Genomic DNA, 9,504 nt, shown 5'->3' with positions numbered 1-9,504 from the left:
AATTCAGTTCCACGTTTATATCTTGAAAATCAGGAATCTGAAACCTGAAGCTAGAAAAGTTAAACAAGATGTGCAAACTCACAAAGCAAGGAAGTCTGAATTAGCAATCACTAAATCCACTTGGAGATCATGGAGATTTAAATGCTTTTCTTTTTTCTAGTTACAAACTGAAAGAATCACTATAATGATGTGGAGAATATTTAAAACCTCTCCAAATTATTGTTGTGATTTTAGACTAATTAGATTTGAGTGAGTATTCCATGTCATTGCAAGCTGTCTCATAGCAGAAGTAGCCCTTTCTGTACCCTTGGTCTCAGCTACCAGTGCCAACAAAGACCGTAAACGGGTAGAACACCAATTGCTATCTATTGAGAATTGCTTCAACAAGAACTACCAGAAGACCAAGCAGGTATTCATACCCCAGAATAAACATGTGGACCCCCTTGGCCTACAGAGTGCAAACAGTTTAGCCTGCTGACTGGCACTCGGACAGACCACAATGCTGTATTGATCCTCAGGAACTTGAGCATTATTTTATTGTCTCAGAGAAATCTGTGATCACTCCCCATGAAGGAGTCACCTCTACTACTCTGTATTAAAATGTGCCTTCCGAAGGGAGCACGGGTCTATTGTGTATAAATATGTATGCTCCTAGACATGTATGCATTAATGTACATGGTCAATTGATGATAAATTAAGAAGTCCTTCTTGTTCTCATTCAGTATCTAGGTTCTTTGGGATAGGAATCTAGGCCTTTCGTGGGAGAGGAAAATATATTTTTAGAAAATGGGAAGGTATCTTACTTCAATGGAGGCTAGTGCTGATCCACAAGGCAATAAGGAGTTTAGCAAAGAAATTAGTCTGGACCAAGATGGGAGCCGTTGGAATCAGAAAAGGATTTGGGAACTAAGATAGTCAAGATTTGTGGGTTAAAATAGTTCTTGTGTAGCTTGACATTGTTGCAAAAATTTCCTCCTCCAAGTGAAATGCCAGTGCAGTAGTTTCACTGAAACCACGTGTTTCTACTGCCTCTGGCACACTTGAGGGCAAACATCTTTATTAAAACTTAACATGGTGAGTTTATAACATGTGAGCATTTGTCTGTGGCATTCCCTCTGATTAAGCAAAAATATCAAAAGAAGACAAGGAGAAAGTTGAAAATAGAGTTGGCAACTCTTTTTTGCAGAGAACCAGCAAGATGTCGGCAGAGTAAGGAACTCCAAGAGTCAGCTCCTGCTACAGGGCAATTAGTAAACACCCAGAGCTATCTGCAGTTAGCTGAGGCACCCATTTGGGAACTCCAGGGGGCCAGAAATGTACTGTGCAAATCCTAGAAGGAGTGGAAGGAAGAGACAGCCCATCTGCAGAGAAGACTCATACATAGAGCACTCCATGCCCTGGAGGCCAGTGCCCATCCTCCACTGGAGGCAAAGCCACCTCAGGAGCTGTTCTGCAGTTGGAATTGAAAGTTCCACTTCCCCAAAATGGGGGAGGAAGAGACGGTTGGACACCAAGTTCATCTACTATGAATAACTTCAGCGGGCTACAGTATAATCCTGAGAACAGCTTAAGTTTGAGCCTGTCCAAGTCGGAAAGAGGCAGGAGCCACCATCTTAACTCCACTCCTGGCACCAGAGGAAGTGAGGTGGACTGAAAATCCCAGTGCTGGTGGAGACCAGCTTCTTTCCATCCAGGTCAGATTGCAGCTCCAAACTAGGCCCTGGTGCCATGTCCAGCAGGAGGAAGTTGTGGAGACCTGCTCTAGCCTACCCAGGAAACTCCTGGCCAAGCTGTGGAGGCTGGTGATTATCCTACTCTGGCTGCACAAGCCATCCCAGTAGCTATTCTGTGACTGGAATTGGAAGCTCCATTTTCCAGAAACAGGAGAGGAAGAGACCGTGGGCTGCCGATTTTGGCTACTTATTGGTAGACTGACTGGCTGAGATATAACCCTGGGAACAGAAGGGTGTGAACCAGTCAAGGTCAGAAAGAGGCCAGTAGCCACCATTTTGACTCCACCCCCACCTGAGGGGCAGCTGGGATGACTGAAACTCTCAGTGTTGGCAGAAACCAGTTTCTTTCACACAGATCAGCCTACAGCCCCATCCTAGCCTTCAGCCCTACCTCTCACAGGGAAGAGGCGGAGGAGCCCTGCACCCAGCCTATACAGGTAACTACAGGAAACTTTCACTGGCGTAGACTGAAAATCAGAAGCCTACCAGGGCAACTGCGGTTCATCTTGGACCTGCACTATATGGGTCTTTGCCCACACCTGCCACTCCATCCCTACCTCAGGCAGGGGAAAAAGGGATGGGAAGCTTCATCAGTCTCTCTAGGGCAACTACAGTCTAGGCCTGCTCTTGGATTATTCCACACAGCTATGACTTGGTCCCTACCCCTGGCAAAGGAAAAAGTTGGAAGAAGCTTCATTTGTCCCTGGTGAAATGAGGGCAGCTTGAGCCTCCACAGCTTACAGCACCACCTACATGCTTCGCTCCTACTGCACAATTAACAAGGGAGAAATGACAGAAAGCCCTAAACTAAAGAGAAAAACTGCACCCAGAAAAAAATATTCTAGTAAGTTGATGAGAAGACACCAACAAAAAATTACAATCCACACCAAGAAGCAGGAAGCTATGACCCAGTTAAAGGAACAAGGTAAGCTTCCAGGTGACATAAAGGAGTTGAGACAACTAATCATAGATGTTCTAACAAATCTCTTAATAAATTCAATGAGATGGCTAAAGAGATTAAGGATATTAAGAAGACATTGGATAAGCACAAATAAGAATTTGAAAGCATACATAGAAAAATAGCAGATCTTATGGGAATGAAAGGTACAGTAAATGAAATTAAAAAATCATTGGAATCATAGCAGATTTGAGGAGGCAGAAGAAAGGATTTCTACAAGTGAACTTGAAGATATGGCCTCCGAAAGTGAACACACAAAAGAACAGATGAACAAAAGAATGGAAAAAATTAAACAAGGTCTCAGGGAACTAAATGACAGCAAAAGGCATGGAAACATATGTGTCATGGGTGTCCCATAGTGAGAATAGAAGGCAAAAGGGGAAGAAGCAATATTTGAAGAAATAATGGTAGAAAATTTCCCAACCCTATTGAAGGACATAGATATCCCTGTCTAAGAAGCACAACATACTCACATCCAAAAAAATCCAAAAAGACCAACTCCAAGATACATACTCATCAGAATATCAAATGCCAAAGAGAAAGAGAGAGTTCTGAGAGCAGCAAGAGAAAAGCAATGCATAACATATAACAGATATCCAGTAAGATTAACTGCTGATTTCTCACCAGAAACCATGGAGGCAAGAAGACAGTGGACTAATATATTTAAGACTCTACAAGAGAACACCTTCCAGCCAAGAATCTTACACCATGACTTCCACCAGCCTAATGCCTCCTCATCACTTGCTTTGGGTGTGAGGCATCTACTCAGCTCGAAATGGACCCCGACTGCTCGTGCAACACTGGTAACTGCTCCCCTGGGCCGGCTCCTGCAAATGCAAAGAGTGCAAATGCACCTCCTGCAAGAAGAGCTGCTGCTCTTGCTGCCCTGTAGGCTGTGCCAAGTATGCCCAGGGTTGCATATGCAAAGGCGCCTCAGAGAAGTGCAGCTGCTGCACCTGAAGTTGGAGATTCCTGTTCCCAGTTGTAAATAAAGCAGTGTGCACAAATCTGGATTTTAATTTTTTCATGCAGCCATGATGCATTTACCACATTCCTTTTTCAATGACATATGTGAATTACAGTAAAATTTGTTGAATTAAAAAAAAAGAATCTTATATCTAACAAGACTGTCTTTCAAAAATGAGGACAAAATTAGAATATTCACAGATGAACAGAAACTGAGAGAATGTCTAAGCAAGAGACCAGATTTTCAGGAAATAATAAAAGGTATGCTAGATACTGAAAAGAAAAGACAGGAGATAGACGTCTGGGAAAGAGTCTAGAAATGAAGAATATAGCGCTATAAGTAACTAAAAGTGTCAAAAAAGTGGTGAAAATAAAATATGACAGATAAAACTCAATAGTCAGGAATAAACTTAACCAATGTTGTAAAGCACTTGTATTCGGAAAACTGCAGCTCAATGTTAGAACAACTCAAAAAACCCCTAATGACCTGGAAGAACATTCCATGCTCATGGATTAAAGACTAAATATCATTAAGATGTCAATTGTACTCAAATTGATATACAGATTTAATGCAATCTGATAAAAATTCCACCAGCATTAAACAAAAAATTGAAAACAATATCATTAAATTTATTTGGAAGGGTAAGGAATCCTGAATAGCCAGAAACATTATCAAGAGGAAAAGTGAACCTGTATCTCCAGACTTTAATCATAATACCTACCTATAGTGGTAAAAACAGCATGGTACTGGCCTAAAGACAGACACGATAGGCCAATGGAACCAAATTTATGCTTCAGAAACAGACCCTCACAAGTATGGTCAAGTGATTTTTGACTACTCTGTCAAACTCACACAGGCCAGGTAGAACAATCCATTGAACAAATGGTGGTGAAAGAATTGGATATCCATAGCTGGAAGAAGAAAAGAGGACCCCTATCTCATACCTTATCCAAAAAATTAACTCAAAATGGATAAAAAAAAAACAAAACTAAAACTAAAAATAAAAGCAAGAACCATAAAACTTCTAGAAGAAATTATTGGAAAATATCTTCAAGACCTGGTGGTAGGTGGTGGATTCTTAAAGGAGGAGGACTAAATGGACTACTGATGTTTAATATATATAGAAGTTTTAATTAGCTTTCCTGTAAAAGTGTGGAAATATATAGAGTGGATTGTAACACACAGTGAGTGACAGCTAGTTTATAAATGGGGATATGTCTGAAAATGGTAGTCAAGTTATGTAAATGCCAATTGACAGAATGCTAGAGAATCATCTAGGAACCTGATATCTCAGTGAACCGAGAGGTGGATAAGAATCGTGGTTGATGGTGCAGATGCAAGAGTGTCCTTTGTTAGCTAGAGCAAATGTATATCACTTTGGCAGGGTGTTGGGAGTATGGAGGGGCATGGGAAAAGTACAGCTGGAGTGACCTATGGACTGGTTAGTACTAATAATATAATATTCTTGCATCTAAGCTAAAGATGTGCTGTGTTGATACTGAGGCAGTTTGGAAAATGTGAGCCAAATGTACACTATGGACATGGTAACAATCAGATGATATTATTTTATCTGTAGCCAATGACATACTGCATTGTGGTGTATTAATGGAGGGGTGTTGTTTGGGAATTCTGCACATGTCCATGATTGATTTATAGGTTTCAAACTTCTGTTATAAAAAATATATTTAAAAAATAATAATAGGGTGGGTAGGGGGAAAAACACACAAAATGTAAGATAAGGACTATGATTAGCAGTAAAATTTTGACAATATTCTTTCATAATTTGTAACAACATCTCATGATGTTTTGAGGGTTGGTGGAGGGTTGATGTATGGGACCCCTGTATGATGTTATGCACGCTTGCTTTGTAAGTTCACAACTTTCATGATACACTTGTTTATGTATGTTCATACATAAATGATATAAAGATAATAATAATAAGATTGGTTGGGGGAAAATACTTTGTTTAGTAGTAATATTTTGACAAGCTCTTTAATCATTAGTTAAAAAGGTTTAACAACAATGCAAGTTATTGGTTGTAGGGGGAGTTATGAGAGTCCTGTATGATGTTATATATGTTTGTTTTATAAGTCCACAACCATTGGTATACACTTACTGTTTATGTATGCTTATGTATGACAGATATACTTCAATAAATTAAAAAAAAAAACTTTTGTTGACTATAAATGCCTGAAAACATATCAATTCTAGGGTGCTTGTTTTGTTCTTTGTTTTATTTTTTAAGAAATTACCAGGGATTGAACATACACAGTAAGCAATTGCTCTAGTCTTAACTGAAATCTTATGTGGAGCCATAATCATAAAGAAATAAGTAGAGAAAACTGGAACTGCTATAATTCAGGGGAAGTATTTGTATAGAGTCTACTTGATCTGTCACCCACACGTTTCCTAGGAAATCTCTAAAGCACCTCACAGCTCTAAGAAACCTAGTGTAAAACCACTGGACCTGGAAAATTGTAGTATTTCACTGTTTGGAATGAAGTGCTTTTTTCTGTGGTACTTACTAGAGGAAGTTAGTAAGAAAGGGTTTAATGTAAGCTCTTTGATGGGAAGGATGCTATCCTAGTAGTTTCTGCAATTCTGGTGACAATGACTAGACCTGGTGATCATTAATGTTGGTTGAGTCAAAGAATACATTTTTAAAAGTCAGTATTTGACTGTCCAGGAATACCTAGAACCAATGACATTGGAAAGTAAGCATATTAAAGAGAATGAATCTGGCCTGATATTGACGTGACACTCAGAATTTTTTACCTGTAGTGATGTGGGCTATGGGTGGAAGGTTCTTTGTCTCTTTGGAGATAACCTGTCTGTCCTGACTTTTGCATGTGGGATGGTGAGAAGCTGCAGTCCTGCCCTTGGTGACCATGGCAATGACTCCAGCCCCAGGAAACAGTTTATCGATGCAAACTCTATAAACTTTAAATATTCAGGGAAATACAAACCAAATGTGCTAAAAGCTTATCTAGAATGTATGAAGTCCTTGCTAAAAGATTACCTAAGATGTGGATGGTAATATGCTAATTCAAACCTATTGAGCACTGAAACAAGGAAAAATTTAGCCCTTCCTCCATATAAAAGAAACTCAAAAATCTTGTTTGGGGCTCAGGTTTGAAACAGAAAGCTCCTGAGCTTGGTCAGCCCTCAATAAACCATTTTCCTTTCTTAAAAACATTCCTGAGTCCTGGCCTTTCTATACGCAAATAATTAAACCTCTCTCAAATTCTACAACAGTAGCTCTCACTATTGATCCTAATGGGGTATCTTCCAGTTCAATATAGCTTTACTCTATTGTATTGTCAGATCTAGCTCATATTACATCCTAGAAGTCAGATCTCAAGCCCCTGTGAAACCATGGTTCTCAAATTTTAGAAGGTATAAAAATCACAAGGGGAAATTATAAAATGTATAGATCCCTGAGTTGTACTCCAGATGTCTGGGGAAGTGACCGAAAATCCTTAGGCAAATGGTTCACTGGCCACAACTTGAGAAACCTTGACTGCGCTGGTTGAAATATGCAGGAGATGAAAATCTATTCTCTTTGTGGTGACAGCTATACAGAAAACACAGAGTGGTGTTTTTGTGAATTCTAGGAAATTAAGAATTTCTGCCCCAAACCTGAAAGCAGCCCTAGATGTACTTCCACTCCCTGGGAGTTTCCCAGAAGAGGGGCACCCACCTTATAAGCCTCCCAGCTCACAGCATGGTGGCCCTTGTAGGGGTGGAGACCTAGGAAGATGACCCCAACTGCAGCTGCATCCAGGGGTTCTTCTTTTGGCACATTTGTATTGAAAGCCGGGAATAGCCCCTAAAGTGTCATGTAATAGTGGGAATATGAACAAAATATTCTAGAAAGAATGACATAACACAGCAGAAATCACTATAATCATATTCTTACAGAAAAAGCCCATTTGTTAGGGGAGTCTGTTCCAATCTATCACCAGGACAGTTTGGAAAAACCAAATTCCTTTGTAATTATGTTATTATTATAGTTATGAAGTGTTATTATGACTGTAAGGGAATGGCACTTTTTATAGTAATGACAATCTCATTTGTACACAATAAATGTTTGTAAAGGGCTCTTCCATCCAATTAATCCACAAAGCAGCCTTGAGACGTAGGTAAAGCAGGCTTAACTTTAGCATATTAAGTAATTTTTAAAGAAAGAAACCTCATCTTCAGTAAGGCTGGTTTCATAATAGATTCAATATAAAAAATATGTATATATTAATACCTTGGAGGATGGTTGAAATAATATGTAGCAGACAAAGGCTCTGAAGGCAATTTAGAAGGGGAGACCCCACCCCAATGTTCTTTGCAATGATGGCATTATTACAAGAGGTGTTAGTCCTATCAGGTATCATTGGAATGAATCAGTTATGGCATTCTTATTTCAACAGAATATTTAGTTCACCAAAATAATTAGTAAGTAGTTGTTTATACTCAAAATGTTTTCAGATTATTACTGATGTCTGTCATTTTAGCTGCTCCTAAGCTCTGTAAACTCCAACTCAATTGAATGGGAAACTCCACAATGAAACTCATATATCTATAAACAAAGAATTTACAGAATTCTAGGGGAATATGCTTGACCTGAGAATACCTGCCACTAAACATTTTGTCACTTAATTAGTTCTCTGTTAATAGGAAAATGTTTTTCAAACTTTTGGGAACATATGCCCCCCTTTTAATTAACATTAAGAATCTCAAATTTCACCTTTCCTCCAGTTCCAGTTGAATTAATTCTAATTCCTTTGGGAACAATTTTCTACATAGATGGAATCTTCTATTAACAGAAACCCTTGAAAATACTCATATGCAAATAGGGAATATTATAAAGTTGTATGATAAAAACTCTGGAGTAGAATTTTTTTAAAAAGACAAGGTGGGTTTTAATCACCCTCAGATTCACACCCCCATCATATATGGCATTGTACCAAAAATGGGTCTTTCTCTTTTTTTAGTTGTGAAATGAAAGGGTCAAACACAATTTCTAATTTCCCTTCACATTCTGATATGCTATAATGTACATCAGAAATAGAATAAAGTCTTAAATTGTGGTTAGGATTGATGGGAAATGTAAAATAGCTGGCTTGCTTCCTAGCCAGATAATTTTCTTAGATGGGACTGCAGGGAGCAAGAACACCACATGGGAAGGAGGGGAGAAAAGTATCAAGAGTTAACCTCAGTCCTTACATATTATCTAAATAGGATCTGGTACAGGAAAAAATGGATGCAGTCAGTCATACTGGGATGACTGAAAGGCCAAATAGTCTAAGAGGAAGAATATTATTCTCCTGCCAAAATGGGCTTAAGCTATGTTCAAATAACTGGCTACAATGCATCCATGAGAAGGACTTGAAATTGTCTTCTCCCCTTGGTACATAGGCTGTGGCAATTTGTAGCAATATTCTTGGCAGGAAGTATGCATGTGTGTGTTCTGACCCAGACTGGTTCTTGGCCTTTTGAGAATGCCAGCGAGACTGTCATCCTGCAGCACTTGAATATGTGTTGCCTGATATGACAAAAATTGAATTATGCAGTTAGAGAGTAAACTGGAACTGTTACAGAATTCAGGAGAGGTTCAATTATTTACATATAGAAAGATTGAGGACGCAGGAATAATTTTGGGAAAGAAAAAGGACTTATTTATGATCAGCTGGGCCATTAAAAATTTGAGCCATGAACAAGCTTTCTGAATTCTTCTTATACAGAGGAAGGGCCAAATGTTTCTTTGTTTCAGTGGTGTATAAGCTTGAATTAACATATGAAATAACATACATCCTAGGTAAGCTTGTAGCATGGACTTCATACATTCTTGATTA

The sequence above is a fragment of the Dasypus novemcinctus genome, chromosome 6, assembly GCF_030445035.2.
Source record: "Dasypus novemcinctus isolate mDasNov1 chromosome 6, mDasNov1.1.hap2, whole genome shotgun sequence".
NCBI lineage: Eukaryota > Metazoa > Chordata > Mammalia > Cingulata > Dasypodidae > Dasypus > Dasypus novemcinctus.
Note: the sequence above shows the minus strand (reverse complement) of the source record.